This window comes from Capra hircus, chromosome 8, assembly GCF_001704415.2.
Source record: "Capra hircus breed San Clemente chromosome 8, ASM170441v1, whole genome shotgun sequence".
NCBI lineage: Eukaryota > Metazoa > Chordata > Mammalia > Artiodactyla > Bovidae > Capra > Capra hircus.
The window spans coordinates 103,049,223-103,066,572 of NC_030815.1; positions in this window are offsets into that span (position 1 = coordinate 103,049,223).

Here is a 17,350-nt window from a genome sequence, read left to right on the forward strand (position 1 = left end):
TGTGCCCAGTGGAAATGAGTGCACGCTCCCACCTGAAGATGTATACGAGAATGTTCTTAGTAGCATTACGGCCCTATTAGCCACTACCTCCATCACCATCATCACCATCATCACCAGAACTACCGTCACCAACAGCTACATAACCAGTAGGGCCCATAATTATTGGTCACTGCAGCCACCAGCTCCACCACCATCATCACTGTTACCGACGTGTGTAGTCTGTGTTTATTCTCTTGAGAAAATTCAAGACACACTACCTGGGCCCCAAGCCCCACATTGACCCTGGTGCTGGTGTTCCCACAGCTGGAACTGAGTCCTTCTCTGTCTTCCTTCCCCTCTTCACCCTGTTTCAACCTGTTCTCTACTTCCAGACTGCACCTTTCCCGTGGGAGCAGTGGGACTCTTGTGGTTGAGGGAGGGATAGAGAGAAAGCACACAGAGAAGCTTGGAGCATTTTAAAAGCTGGCTGGACCCTGCAGTCCAAGACCATCCCCAAGAAAAAGAAATGCAAGAAGGCAAAATGGTTGTTTGACAAGGTCTTACAAATACCTGAGAAAAGAAAAGAAGCTAAAGGCAAAGGAGAAAAGGAAAGATATACCCATCTGAATGCAGAGTTCCAAAGAACAGCAAGAAGATATAAGAAAGCCTTCCTCAGCAATCATTGCAAAGAAATAGAGGAAAATAATAGAATGGGAAAGACTAGAGATCTCTTCAAGAAAATCAGAGATACCAAGGGAACATTTCATTCAAAGAAGAGCACAATAAAGGACAGAAATGGTGTGGACCTAACAGAAGCAGAAGATATTAAGAAGAGGTGGCAAAAATACACAGAAGAAATATACAAAAAAGATCTTCATGACCCAGATAACCACGATAGTGTGATCATTCACCTAGAGCCAGATATCCTGGAATGCGAAGACAAGTGGGCCTTAGGAAGCATCACTATGAACAAAGCTAGTGGAGGTGATGGAATTCCAGTTGAGCTATTTCAAACCCTGAAAGATGATGCTGTGAAAGTGCTGCACTCAATATGCCAGCAAATCTGGAAAACTCAGCAGTGGCCACAGGACTGGAAAAGGTCAGTTTTCATTCCAATCCCAAAGAAAGGCAATGCCAAGGAATGCTCAAACTACCACACAATTGCACTCATCTCACAGGCTAGTAAAGTAATGCTCAAAATTCTCCAAGCCAGGCTTCAACAATACGTGAACGGTGGACTTCCAGATGTTCAAGCTGGATTTAGAAAAGGCAGAGGAACCAGAGATCAAGTTGCCAACATCCACTGGATTATCAAAAAATCAAGAGAGTTCCAGAAAAACATCTACTTCTGCTTTATTGACTATGCCAAAGCCTTTGACTGTGTGGATCACAAAAAATTGCAGAAAATTCTTAAAGAGATGGGAATACCAGACCACCTGACCTGCCTCCTGAGAAATCTGTATGCAGGTTAGGAAGCAACTGACCTAGAACTAGACGTGGAACAACAGACTGGTTCTAAATCAGGAAAGGAGTACATCAAGGCTGTATATTGTCACCCAGCTTATTTAACTTATATGCAGAGTACATCATGTGAAATGCCAGGCTGGATGAAGCACAAGCTGGAATCAAGATTGTCAGGAGAAATATCAATAACCTCAGATATGCAGATGGCACCACTCTTATTGCAGAAAGCAAAGAAGAACTAAAGAGCCTCTTGATGAAAGTGAAAGAGGAGAGTGAAAAAGTTGGCTTAAAACTCAACATTCAGAAAACTAAGATCATGGCATCTGGTCCCATCACTTCATGGCAACTAGATGGGGAAACAATGGAACCAGTGACAGACTTTATTTTTTGGGGCTCCAAAATCACTGCAGATGGTGACTGCAGCCATGGAATTAAAAGACGCTTGCTCCTTGGAAGAAAGGCTATGACAAACCTAGACAGCATATTAAAAAGCAAAGACATTACTTTACCAAAAAAGGTCCATCTAATCAAAGCTATAGTTTTTCCTGTGGTCATGTATGGATGTGAGAGTTGGACTATAAAGACAGCTAATCGCTGAAGACTGATGCTTTTGAACTGCGGTGTTGGAGAAGACTCTTGAGAGTCCCTTGGACTGCAAGGAGATCCAACCAGTCCATCCTAAAGGAAATCAGTCTTGAATATTCATTGGAAGGACTGATGTTGAAACTGAAACTCCAATACTCTGGCCACCTGAGGCAAAGAACTGACTCATTTGAAAAGACCCTGATGCTGGGAAAGATCGAAGGTGAGAGGAGAAGGGGACGACAGAGGATGAGATGTTTGGATGGCATCACCAATGCAATGAACATGAGTTTGAGTAGGCTCTGGGAGTTGGTGATGGACAAGGAAGCCTGGCGTGCTGCAGTCCATGAGATCACAAAGAGTCGGACATGACTGAGCAACTGAACTAAACTGGACCCTGCAGGGGTGCCTCTCCAGGCTTCACTAGAGGGCAGCAGAGCATCGCATCAACATGGTCCCCAGGCTCATCACAAAGGAGGCTTTGTCGAGAGCGGGCACGCTCTTTCTATACATTTTCTCCAGAGCTTGTGTACTGTGGAGGGGCTGGCCAGCCCGGTCCTGTGGACAGGGATGAGCAGCCCCTCAAGAAGTGCTCCTCAAGAGGATGAATAAAAGCAGCATTGAGCAATCATGGGGCCCTCCCACGCGCACCCTGCTCCTGGCTCCAGCCCCTTCAATCCACTCTCCTCCCTTCAGCTCCAGCCATCCTCGCTGAGAAAACCCAGCGCGGACTCCCTGGGGCTGCAGAACAAGGTCTGATGTCCCCTACCTGGGGCTCCGGACCATTCGGGTTCTGTCTCCTGCTGCCCCTCCAGCCAGCTCTCTCCACTCCCCACCACCCTCAGCCCCTGCAGCCAGCGCTCCAGTCCAAAACTTTCCCAGGCTTTTCTTTGGCTCCTTTAAACCTTTGCCGCTGCAGTTCCCTCTGCCGGAGTGCTCCCTTTTTGCTACCTGGTGGATTTGTCCTGCAATTTTTCCCATCCTTAGAACGCCTTTCCTGGCACCCCAGACCCACCAGGTCAGGTTGGAACCACATCTGCATCCCCAGAGCCTCCCTCCTGTTACAACGTGGGTCACACTGGATTGCTCCTCCTGTTTACTGGGGAGCAGGGACCGTGCTGCTCCATCCCTGGGGTCTCTGAGCCAGAGCAGGGCCCTGCACACAGTAAGAATTCAACAGATGCTGATGGGAAGGAAGGAAGGAGCCGAGGAGGAGGAGGAAGGGAGCCTGACGAGAGGGCTGCTGGCTGCATCCCGCCCCGGCCTCCATCTCTCCTCCCTCCCTTCCTCTCAAGGCTAACCGCACACTCTCAGCTTCATGAGCTAAGGACTCATTTAGGGACCCATTTATCATAGAGATCATCAACTCCTGCCACAAAGCTGCTCTCAAATGTGTCCAGAAACTGAGTGATACTCTTCCAGCCCCGGCCAAGCTAGCCTCTTGGACTCAACTGTGAGCTACAGATTTAGAGCTCCCATAGCGAGGAGGGCAGGCTCCAGTGGGCCCTGGAAAGTCCAGGTGTCCGTGCCCTCTGCTCCTCCTGACACATCACACAGGAGGGCTCGTCCTCCCCTGAGAGGTGCAGAGACCGAGGCCCTGTGGGAAGAGGTGGAGCCCAGCCCAGGGCTCGCCCTGCCAGGCAGCCTTGCCTTGGACTGAGATGGAAGAAAGATGAGAAAGAAGATCAGCGAGGAGGACAGGCTCTCTGCATCACGTGATACTCATCTGTCATTGCTCCACTTGTCTCCCCCGCGGAGGAAAAGCCAGATGGGTCCAAGGCCTGTTGTGAAATTTTCCAAACAGAGCTTGCTGTAATCTTTAATTAAAACGTCAATGTGGGCCACAGGACTCGTTTCACAGAGTTCTCCAAAGCAGGGACTGCAGGGATCACTGAATGAACATCTCTCTGGCCCCCTAGCCCATTTTACAGATGGTTAAATGGAAGGGGGCCAGCACGGGCTAGAACAGCAGTTGCATTCGTGATCAAGAGTAGTAATTGTAGCATAATATGGAGAGAGTAACCCATTGGCAGTCCGGGCCACCACTCTTTCTCCTTAAATGCCTGGCTCCTCTCCTCCAAAGCTTTAACCAGTTTCTCTGCTGTGTATGGTAGGTACTGGGCTTCCCAGGTGACACTAATGGTAAAGAACCTGCCTGCCAATGTAGGAGACATAAAAGATATAGGTTCGATTCCTGGGTTGGGAAGATCCCCTGGAGGAGGGCGTGGCAACCCACTCCAATATTCTTGCCTGGAGAATCCCTTGGATGGAGGAGCCTGGCAGGCTACAGTCCATGGGGTTGCAAAGAGTCAGACACGACAGAAGCGACTTCGCACACACGCGTGCACGTGGTGACAGCCATGCCAGGCTTTCTGCTAGACAAGGAGCTTGGTGAGGACTAAGGATTCCGTCTGCATGCTCAGCACAGGGCCTGGCGCAGAGACACACTCACTATCTGTCTGTCTGATGAAGACATGAAGGTCCAGCCAGAGGAAATGATACTGCCTGAAGCCAAGCTTCATCTTCTGGGGAAGATGAGGCTCTACAGGGTGGTTGTGAAATCAAAGGACCCAGGGTTGCTGAAACTCCCGCTGTTTCCAGGATCTCAGCTCTTCTCCCTAGAAACAGAAACAACTTTCCCCTGACTCAGTCCGCCCACTACTCACCCAGGAATGACTTACCTATGAGCTGGACATCTTCCTCTAAAGGCAATAATGTAACTACGTACGAGTGCTAAAGGACATTAAGTACTGTCTCTTGCACAATGATGCCTCATGTGTCTGGAACCTTCTGGGTCAGAGGGCTGAGAGTTAATATTTGTTGAACACTGGACACTTTTTCTAATTTAATCAATTTTCAAAGCAACCCTCTGGGATTGGCATTACAATTATACCCAGTTGACAGATGAAGAAAATGAAGCTCAGAGATGTTTGGTAACACGCCCAGAGTCAGGCACCCGCTAAATGGTGTGGTGGGGGTCTGTCTGTTGCCAGAATTTGTATCCTGTCCTCTGCTGTCTGCAGCCTCTTCCCGTGAGCTGTTCTGCAAAGCTAAACTTGGATAACTGGACGTAAGTTGACCTTTTACGTCCACAGTTTGCCTTAGTTTTACCATCTCTCTTATAACAGGTTCTCCTATTAGCTTTCACACTCCCCTGCCTTCCTCCCCAGGGAAAGCTGAATGATACTTTAAGGCAATGGAGCTCCACCCCTGGCATCAAAATTACCTGGGGATTCCAGACCCCACCCGTGGGGATTCTGTTTAATTGGTTTGGGGGTGGGGACCAGGCATCAGTGTTTTCAAAGCACTCCAGATGGTTTTAATGCACGGTCAAGATTGACAACTCTGGCTTTTGCTTTTTCTTGATAACCAAGTCATCCCGAGCAGCGTGTGTCTTGAAGTGTGTCCTGGGAGAGTGATTTCTCAGATCTTGATGGGCGTTTTTTGAGACCTTGTATCTGCTTTATCTATTAATAGAACATCTGGGATTTCCCTGGTGGTGCAGTGGGTAAAACTCTGTCTGCCAGTGCAGAGGACACGGGGTCGATCCCTGGTTCGAGAAGATTTCATATGCTATGAAGCAACTAAACCTGTGCTCTAGAGCCCACGAGTCACAACTACTAAACCCACATACGGCACCTACTGAAGACCGCGTGCTGAGAGCCTGTGTTCCGCAACGAGAGAAGCCGCTGCGACGAGAAGCCTGCACACGGCAGCTGAAGAGTGGCCCCAGCTCAGCACTGCTGGAGCAAAGCCCACGCAGCGAAGAAGAGCCAGTGCTGCCAAAAATAAAATAAATAAAAATTATTTAGAACATCTGCCCTTCTCTTGGGACCAGACTTCCGGGAAAGCCATCTCACTGTGGCCTGAGAGTCCCTCTTTTCAAGCTTAGAATCCACCGAGGATTCATAGATTGAAAAGTGCAGAACTGCCCACGGGCTCTGCCTGCAGGGACCATAGGATCTGTTAAGAGTTTTCCAGATTTTTCTCCCTTTCTAGATGTTCTCCACACAGGTGACAAGAAGCTGTCCAATGTGTAAGGTGAAGCTGCACGATCAAGTTGAATGTGAATTAAGCACATTCAAAACACCCACTCTGTGCCAGGTCACAAACGAAGTGCTAACGATCCACTGTGTCGTCTGTGTTGTTTGGGCATAGAGAAGATGCACACTCTCCCAGGAAGCCCTCCTGGATTGACATGGGAGCCCGCTTCTGAGGACCCACACCTCCCATACCTACCAGCCCCAGGACCTGAGCCCACCTGGTGGAGTTGGGGTGGGGTGGTAAAATCTGTCTGCCCGGGAGAACTCTAAGCTCTCTGAGGGCAGGGACTGGGTGGTGAATCAGGGCATGTCTGTTAAACTGAATGACTCACAGCAGTTAAAACCAAATGCCATGGGAGCACAGGGGGAAAAAAGGTGAATCCTGACCAGGGAGCAAGGGCTGGGGAATCTGGGAAGGCTTCCTGGAGGAGGTGACATTGGGACAGGCTTTATAAATGGGTAGAAATTGGGACGGGCAGAAGGGAGAAGAGCATTTCAGGCAAAGGGAACAGTGCGAGCAACGGCCCAGAGGTGGAACAAACTGAAGAGCAAACTGGTGGGATCAAAGACCAGGGAGTGTGATGGGGTCATATTCCAAACTGCCAGAACACAGAAGTTTCCATGGAAGCCCTGGGAATGGTTCTAAGAACTGCTCTTCACTCACTCCTCCAGATGAGCCTGGAGATGCCCTAGCGTGCCCCTCCTTGTGATTTTTCAGGCTCTCTCCAGGAAGGCCCGCCCACCTTATCAGCACGGGGGCGCTGAGTTCCTGCCTGGGTGGGGGCCAGGCCCCACTGCTGACTCGTGCCTCTGGCAGCTGAGGCGCTGGAACACGAAGCCGAGGCTTCCTCACCAAGTCCAACTGCCAAGCCCTCTGAGCTGGTCCCACTGGAGCTGCAGGAAGTCTCCCCAGACCACAAAGTCATCATTTCCCTGCTTTGAGACCCAAGGGAGACTCACGCGCACACGCACACACACACACACACACACACACACACACACACACACAGCCTCAGTGTGCAGGAAGGACAGTGGACAGAGGCATCTATGACCCTGCCTCCTTCAGCATTCTGGGATTTCTGGGAACAAGCACTGTGCCTGCCTCCCTGGGGGAGGAGGAGGGGGAGATGCAGCAACTCCAAGACTCTGTCCCTGAAACAGAGTCCTCTTCTCTCACCAAGCCTAGGAGGATTTGATTAGCACCGATTTTCAGGGCTCTGCACCTGTTCATGTCTTTCCAACCTCATCTCTGTGGGCCCTTCTCCATTTCTGATTTCCGTAACCCAGACACTGATGTCCTGTCTCCGCAAAATTAAAAGGGGCTGAATTCTCCCAGCCTAGCTCACCCTCTGCTTCGGCGCACCCACTCCAACTTCTAGTTCCGCTTCTGCGCTGCCACTGTTTACTAGAACAGCTAGGATTTCCACTACCACCGCTTGCAATTCCAGTACTTCAACTACTGCTTCTAATACTTTTGTTTTTTGGCTACACTATGAGGAATGCAGGATCTTAGTTCCTTGACCAGGGATCAAATCCTCACCTCTTGCAGTGGAAGCACGCAGTCTTAACCACTGGACTGCCAGGGAAGTCTCACTACTTCTTAAGTACCAGTACTTCTTAATACTCTTACTACTACCAGTACTTCAGCTACTATTACTGCTATGATTTATACTGCTACTACCATCGCCTCTGGGTTTCCCAGGTGGCTCAGTGGTAAGGAACCCGCCCGCCAATGCAGAAGACGCAAGCTTGACCCCTGGGTCAGGAAGATCCCCTGGAGAGGGAAATGGCAACCCACTTTCCCATTCTTGCCTGGGAAATCCCATGGACAGATGAGCCTGGCAGGCTACAGTCCCTGGGGTCACAAAAGAAGTTGGTCATGACTTAGCAACATCCATCACTTCCACCGCTGCTGCTAGTACTTTTCCTGCCACTATTTCACTACTGTTCTTGCCACTGTTTTCCTGCAACAATGAACTTCTATGCACTGCTACTTCTGATAGCTCAGTTCAGCTCAGTCGCTCAGTCGTGTCCGACTCTTGGCGACCCCATGAATCGCAGCACGCCAGGCCTCCCTGTCCATCACCAACTCCTGGAGTTCATTCAGACTCACATCCATCGAGTCCGTGATGCCATCCCGCCATCTCATCCTCGGTCGTCCCCTTCTCCTCCTGCCACCAATCCCTCCCAGCATGAGAGTCTTTTCCAATGAGTCAACTCTTCGCATGAGGTGGCCAAAGTACTGGCGTTTCAGCTTTAGCACCATTCCTTCCAAAGAAATCCCAGGGCTGATCTCCTTCGGAATGGATTGGTTGGATCTCCTTGCAGTCCAAGGGACTCTCAAGAGTCCAAACATGATGAATTAAACACAGTGGGCCAAGAACTAAGTTCAGGCCTATCAACTGATGTCATTTATCACAATAACAGCCTGCTGTGGTATTAAATCCTCCCTACTTTATGAATAGGGAAACTGAGGCGTGTGGAAGCTAAGTACCTTGGCTCAAGTTGCAGGGACAGTAAGAGAATAAGGCTGGATCATGACCAGCAGCCTGACTCTGGGGGCCAAGTCTAAGACCCAGAACCCTTCTCCTCCCCTGTCCTTTGTCTGGTTTCCTGAGTACATCCCTGGGTTATCTTGAATCCTCAGGAAAAGAGCCCCTGAAGTTGAAGAAGGGAAGGGGCCTTACCCTTTGCAAGATGTCTAGAATGCCATGCGCAAGGCACATAGGAGTTACGCAGTGCACACATTGTCTCCAATCAGTGTCTAACTGAATTCTCATAACAACCTTTCACGTGAGGACAAGGATCTGGGTGTTACAGCCGGGGAAACAGACTCTCTGAAGTGCTGTGATCTATCCAGGGGTTGGGTCTGGACTGTATGCCAGAACTGAAACAGAGCAAGACCCTATGGTCTTTGTCTTCCATGCCTTCTGCCTGCCTTTTGTCTGTGAAAAATACTGTAGCCAAAGAGTAAGTTTAATCAGAGAAGTAAGAACATGCAGAAACAAAGGAATACAGTCAAAGCAGTGCAGGCGTGCTAAGTTGCTTCAATCATGTCCAGCTCTTTGCAACCCCAGGGACCCTGGCGGGCTAGAGATTCCCTAGGTACAAAGGTTGGAGTAGGTGGCCATGCCCTTCTCAGGGGATCTTCCCGACCCAGAGATCGAGCCCGTGTCTCTCGTGTCTCCTGCATTGGCAGGTGGGTTCTTTGCCACTAGCGCCACCTGGGAAGCCTCAGTCAAAGGAGTGCAAATAATAATAATTGAGACATTAAGCATAGTCAAGGACCTTCAGTTCCTTCTCGAGAGTTATAGATAGTATTCTGAGCCATATCCTGTGAGCTGTCTTGTAAATACTGAAACCCCCACCAGGCTGGAGAAGTTAGCTACATGATGACCAGCCTGTAGCCGTGACATAAACTGCTACAATTCCGAGAACTGGCCTCAAGGAAACGGGAACAAACCGCCCCTGGAACTGAAGATCAGCTGCACCTGAAACAATCGAGGTGGCACTGGTCAGGCCCCTGGTGCTCAGTTTCAAGGTGACTGTCAGAGCTGACTGTGCCGTTTCCTCCTGTAGCCCCCTCCCTCAGCCTATAAAAGCTGTCGCCCCACTGATTGTCAGTGGAGGGAGTTAGCCTTTGGACAGACTCTTGCCCTCCCTGCCCTGCCCCTGGTTTCCAGAATCAAAAATAAAGAAAACTTTCCTTTCCACCAATCTGGCCTCTTTATTAGTTTTTTGAGCGGCAAGCAGCCAGACCCCACTTTTGTTACAGAACTGTCTTTTCATGACCTTGCATATGATGTGACCTGTTCACCCTTGGTGTGAACTCATATGTGCTCTGCACTTTACAGTTTACAAAGCTCACACATATATTCACATTATTTCTCACAATGCCCCTCAGAGGGAATGATCAACTCCATTTTATGGGTAAGAAAACTGAGGCCCAGATGGCAAAGACAGATTTTGGAGCTCTCCTGAGGAGTCAGTGGCCAATCCAGGATTTGAACCAGTCTCCACCCCCAACCCTCCCTGGCGCCTGAGAGTAGGGGCCTCCCAGCTGGAAGAATCCAAGAGGCAGCCCTCCTGCTTTACTCTGTCCAGCCACCCCAGCCCCTGTGGTGGGCGAGCCCACAGCCCTGAGGGGTGGAGGAGACTGGTTATTTCCAGCCTGGTACTTAAGGGCTGGCCAGGGAGTGGGGTGTGGGCTGGCCAGAGGGCTCTGTGTTCCCAAGAGGGTCTGGCCTTCGGCTGCTGAGACCGAGGCAGGGGGTCAGGGATTTCTGTCCAAGCCATCTAGGCTAGCCAAAGCTGGGCAGGCCACCCTCTCCCCCAAAAGGTAAGATGTAGGTAGCCAAGATGTGCACAGGCAGCTCATTCTCCCCCTCCAGCTCAGCTGACCCTGTCCTGGGCCGGGCCCAGGCTGGGCAGTGCCCTTGCAGCTCCTGAGAGATGGAAGGAGCAGACAGCAGTCCTGATATGGGCCCAAGGATCAGTTGCAAGCAAACACATGTGCTCTGAACACCTACTCTGTGTCTGCCTCTCTCCCAGCTCCCAGTGGGTCTGGGAAATTGCCACCCATCCCAGGTCCCTCTCCTCCTCGTATGAGAAATGCTATCACGACACTGAGCCCTTGCAAAGCACCAAACATTTCCTGCCCCAGGACCTTAGCACATGCAGTTCCCTCTGCTGAGGGCACCCTTCCTTTGGCTCCTCACATGCTGGGCTCCTCTGTCTTCACATTTAAATTTTAAAAAGTCCCCTTTCAGTGATGTCTTCCCTGATTCCCCAGGCTAGTAAGGTCCTTCCAACTCCCCTGCCTCCATCCGCAACTTGCCTCTCACCCTCCTCTGCTTCCTCCTCAGCGTTTGTGTTTAATTTTTAATCTACACGTTGATGGTCTGTCTCCCCCACAAGAGCAAGGACAAAGTCCGCTTTGCTATCACTCCCCCAAGGTCCAGCAGATGGGCAGACGCTTGGAAAAACGTTTATCACCTGAGCAAATGGAAAGGCAGTGAAGGCATTTGCCCACATCCTCACAGGGGCATTGTGCTTGAGGACATGGCTCTGTCTCCAAGGCACCATCTTGCCCCCGTGAGCACGCTGGGATGGGGCCACATTCTCCGCAGTGGTCCTTCCTCAGCCCCAGAGGCACATCCTTTACACATGGGGCTCCGCGTCTTCTCTGACTTCCTTCATGGACCCTCCAGCCTCTGCTTGCATACCTCCAAAAGACAGGGAGCTCACCCCATCCAGTGCAAAATTAGATGCTCCCTTCCAAGTTTGCGTGAGCTTCCAAATGACAGCATGGGCTGCTCTTGACAAGTTCTCAAATGCTGATGAGGAAAACCTCCTGTTGCTAGCACAAGGACTTTGGACTTTGACAATGTGTTTTTCTATTTCTTCATATATTTCCTGTGCTCCAGCTACGGGCTGGGACTGTGGTCACCAAGTAGGGAGGAAGTAGAGAGCTTTGGTGGCTTGATGATATTTAAGGTCTCTGATGGCCTTTGGGCCAGGCAGCTGTGCTAGTGGTGGCCCGTGTTGTGAATCTGATGCCTCCAAAACCTCTCTGTGCACACAGATCACCCAGGGAGCTTAAGATGCTGGTTCTGCTACGGCACATCTGGCCAGAGGATCTGCATCTCTTAAGCGACACTGATGCTGCCGGGGTATGACCACAGTTTGAGTGACAGGGTGTAGACCCAACTGACAATGAAGGATAGTGAGGCTCAGAGAGAGTAGGGACCTGCCTAGGGTCACCCAGCTCGACAGCAGGGGCTAAAGAGGGACCGTCCGGCTCCACCGGCCAGGGCTCTGGAATTCACGGGGCAGGCTGGGCTCAGTGCGTCTTTGTGAGACACAGCATACCTGGACTCACCCGGGCTGCCCGCCCCTGCCCATGAATAGTGGGCCTCTTTCCTTCCTGCACCAGGCTGGCGGGCGCACGCCCACAGACGCCCCCTCCCCTGCACACACACTCACACACACTCACACACCCTGCCCGGCCCAGCGGCCCTCCCTGTTTGGGGAAAGTCAACAAGAGCGTTTGAAAAGTCTTTCTGTGTGGAGAATCTGTTTGTATAGGGGGAGGAGACGGAGAGCCGGCCAATAGGTAGAAATATTAATGAAGCTTGTTATAAAGGGCCCATTCACGGCTCTCCAAGTAAATAGGGCTCTTGTCGGGCTGCCATGTTATCTGCCAAGTTCAAGAATGTGGTTTGAAAAAATAGAATTTAAAGGGGTAAGGTGGAGCCTTAAATGGACAGCCTGCTGGAGCTGGAATCAAGGACAGGAGGAGCCTCGGCCGAGGGGCTGGAGGCACAGGGATGCTGGGGCGCTGGGTCTTGGGGTGAGGGGTAGGGGGCTGCCCAGGAAAGGGGCAGGTGGGAATCACCGTAGTGCAGAGCTCAGAGAGCATCCGTCAACCGTCGTCCACCATCCACCGTCCACCGGTGTGGAAGGCAGCCTTGGTGTCTGGCCCAGGGCTTGCAGTTCTTCTGTTTGGACTCTGACGTGGTAATGTGGGTCAGGAATGGAGTGTTTCAGTCCCACACCCAAACTCCTCTGGGAATTTTGCTCCTTGGGGTGTTGGTAAGGGGGTCTCTGAGTGGCAGGAGGGGGGCTTCTTAGTAACTCTTAGCCACACTGCATCACAACCCCACAAATCTCATCGAGCTTCTCCCACCCGCTAAATTCTGCTTTGTAGACTGTTACCCAAATAACACATAAGACGGAGCATAAAAGACTCAAACTCTCGGTCCACTCAGCTCACACAGGGTAAACTGGGGGCTCAGAGAAGGAGAGTGATCAACTCAAGGTCACTCAGCAAGTCTTTAGCAGAATTGGGACTTGCTTCTCTCAGTTTCGTGTTGGACCAGGTCCCCAGGACTGCAGATGGTGTCTGGCCTAGAGAAGGTGACTCGGTATTTCAAGAGCACAGTGTTTTATTTTTAGCCCTCGACTTAAAGCAGCATATAAACAAGGGTTCTGTCTTGTGCCCAATTTGCTCCTGGCCAGCTCTGTAGTCTTGGGCAGGTGACTCTGCCTCTCTGAGCCTTAGCTTCCCTTTCCATTGTAAAATGGGGTTATTTAGACAAACCTCTCCTGTTGAGAAGACTCAAAGAGAGGATGTTGGCTCAGTGCTGTGCCAGGCCCTCGGTGGGTGGCCCGGGACAGTGGCTATGGTGTTTCTTTTTCTGTCCCAGCCTGAGGTACAAGAATAGAATTTCCAGAAGGACTGTTCCCCTGGCCTCTAGGTTTCAAGGTATAGTTTCTGCTCAGGTCCTAGAAGGCTGCCCTGTGTTGAGGGTCATGGGAAGCTTGCAGATTGGGAGTCGGGAGCTTCTGAGAGCACAGCCACACCTGTGTGTGAACTATTGCAAGGGTCCGAGAAAAGGCCCTGCAGGGGACTGGGGCCAGCAGCCTCCCTGAAGGGCAGCGTGGAGTACACCTCTGTCTGACCAGAGTTAACCTATGTGTGGGAAGCATGTTTACACTGGCTTTTCTTTATGAATAAAAGGGGTGAAATTCCTATGAAGCAAAAAGGAAATAATCAATGCAAAACCTAAATGGAAACACTTTGGTAAAGACTCCGCCAGGTGCTTGCTGAGTGACCTTGAACAGTGAGGACTTAAGAACATTGGGGATGCAGGGTGGCAGCAGTGTCCTCTTAAAGGGAGTGCTGTGGGGTGCCATCACAAGCACAAGTCTGGGGCTCACAGCCCCAGGTTCAAGCTCAGGCTGTGCTCCTCACAGGCTGTGTGACCTTGTGCAAATGATGGACCTCTCTGGGCTTCCATTTTTTTGATCTGTACAAGAAAAGGAAAGACAGGGTTAAAGTGTGTGGAGCCCTGGTACATCGCGGATGCTCATTAAATGTCAATTTCCTTTCCTTTCTGGGCCTCTTGGCAGGCCGAGGGGAAGCGTCTGACAGGTCTCACCAGCCAGACCTGAGAGACGCTCGGCCTGCAGGCCCCAGCACTCACAGAGCCTGATGGTGACTATGTCTGCATAGCCCTTTACAGTTTGCAAAGCACTTGTCTACTCCCCGTTAGAGCCTCGCAAAAGTCCCGTGAGGTGAGTAGGGCACTGCTTACTCCTTACTGCATGAAGACTAGGATAAGGCGAAAGACTCAAACCCAGAGCTCATAGACCGGGCCCAAATGTCTCTTCATTCCTTCGCAAATATTGGTTGAGGATTATGTGCCAGGCATGGGGGATGCAATAGTGAGTAAGACTAGCCATAGAGGAATGGATGACTATTGGATGAGTGGATGATAGGTGGATGATGGATGGATGATGTTTGGCTGATGGATGGATGGTGGTTGGATGATGAATGGATGGTGGATGGATGATAGATGGACACGTAAAGGAAGGAAGAATGACAAATTTCTTGAGGGCAGGATTTCTGTCTCTCCTTTTCACCACTGGGCCCTCAATACTGAGGATGGTGCCTGACGATGAGGAGGAGCAAAAACTTGTCTCATGATATCTTCTTTGGTGGTATGGACTCAAGAAACAGGCTACACACCTTTCTAGCTGGGTGATCAAGGGGAAGTTACTTAACCTCAGGGTGCCTCAGTTTCCTTATCTGTAAAATGGGACTAACTATAGGTCACTGTGAGGATTAAATGAGTTAACACATGTAATGCTCTAAGAACAGGACAAGCTGGTGCTCAGTAAGTACCATGTAAGCTTTGATCACTTTTATTTTTCTGGTTTGACTCCTGAATTCCCTTCTGTCTCCTTGCTTAGTCACTTCAGTCATATCCAACTCTTTGCGACCCTATGGACTATAGCCTGCCAGGCTCCTCTGTCCATGGGGATTCTTCAGGCAAGAATACTGGAGTGGGTTGCCATGCCCTCCTCCAGAGGAATCTTCCTGACCTAGGGATTGAACCTGCGTCTCTTAAGTCTCCTGCATTAGCAGGCGGGTTCTGGTGATAGACTCTCAAGATAGGACTCTGGGTGCCCTGCCCAGGATGCCTCCTAGTAGAAGCATCTATTTAGGCTGCAGTTCAGAGAGAGGAGATCTTGGGTCCAAATCAGGGTCAGAGAAGTCCAGGGTGCACATTCCCCTGGGGCCAAGGACAGGGCTGGTCCCTGGCTAAAGGAGGCAGTACAGCAGAATGGTCAGAGCTTTGGGCTGGGAGTGGAAGAGTCAGGTGTCCATTCTGGCCCTGCCATGGCCCTCCCCCTTGGTCTCCCCAGTTAGATATCCACAGAGATCAACTGCTGTGAACCAGTTGAGTCGTTGACTGAGGAAACACGAATTAAGCTATCTTCGGCTCCTCATCCTCAATTTTCCTCTCTTTGAACGGATTTTTCCGGATTGGAAAAACTGAGCCTTTGCTAGCCTTGGAACACACACGCGCTCTCTCGCGCGGCTGAAATGCTGTGTCAGCGGCAGCTAGTGGTTGAGGATGGCTCCAGATGGAGTGCTCATTAACGCCCCTGAGCAGGGCTCAGGGTCCCCCCGGGTCACCTCCCTGGAGCACACAGGCTGAGCTTTCTCTCTGAGGGCTGCCGACAGTCCCACCTTGTCCCAGCCCTGCGATTTATAGGAGCCGGTGGTTGACACAAGTTCCCGCACGGCGTGGGCCCGTGGGCCCGTGGGCTCCACTGGACGCCAAGAGCCACAGCTCCCGCCCGCCTGCCCCTCACTCTGTAAGTGAGTCACTGGGGTTTGGAGTGGGCCACCCTAGGGGTGGCTCCTTGTTGGAATAAGACAGTCACCTTCGAACAGAGCAGGCAAAGACAGTGTGCCAAACCCTTAGCTTGGCAAAGCTTCTGCCCAGAGGGCACCAAGGCACCTCCTTCCAGCCAAGGAATTGCAGGCACTCAGGCTGGCGTAGCCCTGTAAGAGCCATGAGCCCAGCAACTCCGGATTGAGACAGAGGCTCAACCGGAGAGGGGAGCCGATATGGCCATGGTGCACAGCAAGTCAATGGCAGGGCTATTAATAGAACCCTGGAGACCCAGTTCCTGGGCATCTCCCGCTCCCCTAAAGGAAAGGAAGCAGCTGAGGGCCTTCCTGGCTGCCAAAGCTGACCCCTGCCCTGCCTTCTGAGAGCCAAGTGGGCACCTGGACCTCTGGTTTTAGGGACAGATTCCTGGGTCTCCCAAGCTTCCAGGGGAGCCGATGTGATGCCCCTTTGATATGACAGGAGGAGAAAGGGATGGGTGTGGAAGAAAGCCTTGAGCTTTGCAGTTGGGCACAGCTGGGGCCTAACCTTGGCTCTGTTGGTTCCTAGCAGGAGAAGCACAGGCAACTTACTTAACTTCCTCTGAGGCTCTGCCTCATCTACACAACATGGCAAATTGTCACCTACATGGTGGGTCATGATGTCAAGTGTTTGGCACACAGTGGGCACTTAACAAAAGGTTGCAATGAGTCCTGCTCCAACTGGCTTGGGCAGCCTGAGTGGAGAGCAGGACAGGGACGGGCCCTGGGCTCTTTAGGTGATGGGGTGCCACCAGGTGCTATGCAGATTTCCTCTTGGCTCAGGCAGGAGAGCCCTGGGGTTGAAAGCCTGGTGGCCAGCTTGGGTCACCAACCTGCAGAATCGGTGGGCAAGTCTCAGCACTCTCTTGGACTCAGGCTCCCTATCTGTGAAATGGGTGTTGAAATAGTGGACTAAGGATGCTATGGCAAACCCCAGGCTGGCCTAGCTGGCAGAGTACAGGCCACACCCATCCCGGGCCTGCTTCCTGCCAAAATGAGTGCTGTCTCCAGAGGTGGAGAGTCCACCCAGGGCAACCAAGACAGGAGGTGGGTGAGTGGGTGGTAGGAAGAAAGGGATGGGACCAGACTGAGCCTGGTAGAGCAGGGCTACTGTCTCAGGTCCCCAGGCTGGTTGGATCATTCAAAAGGCTGGTGAGATCATCCAAGAGGGCCTGTGTTCTTGGGCCAAGCCCAGGCGCTCAGCAGTGGGGAGAGGGCCCCAGCCCTTCCCTCTGACACTGAACATCCTGGGCTGCAGCCACTCTGGCTTGGGGCTCGGACCCACTCCCCTGTATTAGGTCCAAGCAGCCTGCAGAGCCTCCAGGAAGCAGGGGACACTCCAGGAGGCCGGGGGCCTGGAGAATCAGGCTGCCAAAGGCCCCTCTGCTGTGCAATGAAGGCCTCCCTGCTGCAGAGTCACCGTCCCACAGTGCAACTCCACGCCTGCCATCTCCCCTGGCTCAGAAACTCTCACTGGCTCCCCAGCCTGGAACCAGCTTTGGGTCCTGGTGTCTCCGTGGCTCATAGAAGAACTTCAGGGTCCCAGAAGCCTTGA